The sequence below is a fragment of the Coregonus lavaretus genome, assembly GCF_964263955.1.
Source record: "Coregonus lavaretus genome assembly, contig: HAP1_SCAFFOLD_2542, whole genome shotgun sequence".
Classification (NCBI taxonomy): domain Eukaryota; kingdom Metazoa; phylum Chordata; class Actinopteri; order Salmoniformes; family Salmonidae; genus Coregonus; species Coregonus lavaretus.
Genome location: NW_028161319.1, coordinates 1 through 2,500, shown reverse-complemented (window position 1 = coordinate 2,500; position 2,500 = coordinate 1).

Genomic DNA, 2,500 nt, shown 5'->3' with positions numbered 1-2,500 from the left:
CACACTGGACACACACACACACACACACTGGACACACACACACACACACACTGGACACACACACATACACACTGGACACACACACACACACACACACACACACACACACACACACACACACACACACACTGAACACACACACACACTGGACACACACACTGGACACACACAAACACACAAACACACACTGGACACACACACAAACACACACACTGGACAAACACACACACACTGGACACACACACACACACACACTGGACACACACACACTGGAAACACACACACAGACACTGGACAGACTCACACTGGACACACACACACTTGACACACTCACACACACTGGATACACAGTGGACACACACACTGGACATATTTCCATGTTTTGGATTTTGATGAAAGGAAATCCCATATAGCCTACTGGACAGGACTTTGCTATGGCATCTTCTGTTTGGGTGTCTCAGGTCAGGTCTGAGCCATGATCAGAATGTGTCTCTGTGTCTATTTCCAGCCCTGCCATTTCTACCTGTCCTGATCTAGTGTTTCACCCCTGACCTCCTCACACCGTCTCACTGTCCATGTCTGCTTTTAGCTCCCACCTCTACTTCACTGTGTTATAATGGACCTCATGCTTGTTATGTCACCTCTGGAACCAGTTATCAAACATACTGACCTTTCTGACCCTATCCCATGGCCCTACTTTCTACAACTGAACATTTAAATTCCTCTATGAGTTTAGTTTAGTTTCCATTTACTTATCTATGTATTTGTTGTATATTGGGGTTGTGCTGCAGAGCATCATGGGGGTTTGTATGTGTTGAGATGATCACGTTCCAGATAAATGGTTGAACTGATTCCTGTCTCCTGTCTCATCATTATTGAATTGTTATACAGACGTGGTTATAAAACCCACGAGACATAACAAAAGATTGGTGATGAGTAAGTCTGAATCTACAGGAACTATTCTGTCTGGAAGAATAGTGAGTTTTTACAACTGTTTAAAACTGTTATTTTCTGTCGTCCAGAATAGGCTAATGTTAGCACAGTGTATTGCTAGCAGAGGCAAGTGCATAGTCCAGCTAGCTAAGAAAGAGAGTTAACCAGTGGTGTAAAGTACTTAAGTAAAAATACTTTAAAGTACTACTTAAGTAGTTTTTTTGGGGTGTCAGTACTTGACTTTACTATTTATATTTTTGACTACTTTTACTTTTACTTCACTACATTCCTAAAGAAAATAATGTACTTTTTACTCCATACAATTTCCCTGACACCCAAAAGTACTCGTTACATTTTGAATGCTTAGCAGGACAGAAAATGGTCCAATTCACACACTTATCAAGAGAACATCCCTACTGCCTCTGATCTGGCAGACTCACTAAACACAAATGCTTTGTTTGTAAATTGTCTGAGTGTTGGAGTGTGCCTCTGGCTGAATGTACATTTAAAAAAAAAAAGGCTAATGTTAGCACAGTGTATTGCTAGCAGAGGCAAGTGCATAGTCGAGCTAGCTAAGAGAGAGAGTTAACATTGTCATGGACGGCAGAAAAGGACTCGAGATGGACATCGGAGCGGGAAAACAACGTGATTAAAAAGGAGGAATATACATTGATTAAAGGAAAGGACATTTATTCAACTGTGAAGACAAACCTTTTAATTAAAACTGCTAAATGAGCGAACTTAGGAGGAAACGTCAGTGAGTGAAGTGAATGAAGATCACATGACTGAGGAAAATATTGCTTTGGTTGAGGACAATATTGAAGTGAGTGACAATCAGGAGCTTATTGAGAAACGAAAAATTATTGGAATTGTTGGAAACATTGGACAATTTGATGAAAGTATTGAGCAGTGGAGCTCATATAGAGAACGGTTTGAATATTTTGTTCTTGTAAATGACATGGATGAGGACAACATTGTGCCTACATGTTTTAGTGTAATGGGGCCAAAGACATTTAATTTACTAGGCAGCCTGCTACAGCCAGACAGAACAGGTAATAAGACGTATGGGGATATTGTGGAGATACTTAAAGGAAATTTTTCACCAGAACCACTAGTTACTAAGACTTTTCTTAGCTCGTTTGTGAGAACCAGTTTTAGCCTTCAGTCCTAGTTTTGATTCACCTGCCTGTTTGCCTACCTGTGTATGACCATTGCCTGCCTGTGACCACGATTCCTGTCTTCTGTAAAGGCGTAATACACACCTGCTGCGCTCTGGGCGTGAATCTACACCTTTTCTCCCTGAGTATTCATTACAGTACCCTAATGTTAAGTGTCATAAATGTATAGTTATTAGGTGCTGACATCTTTAAAGATAATAAGAAAGAGGGAAAAAGATAGAAACTAAATGAAATGATGAAAGTATAAAATAGTAACCATCTGGTGAGCTAATACCCTGACCCTACCACAAACCCACCAACCCCCTCCCCAACTGAGGGAGTTAATAAACCATACCCTTAGACGCTAGTCTTTAAGATAGATGTACCTGCTATGCATAGCATCGCCCCAA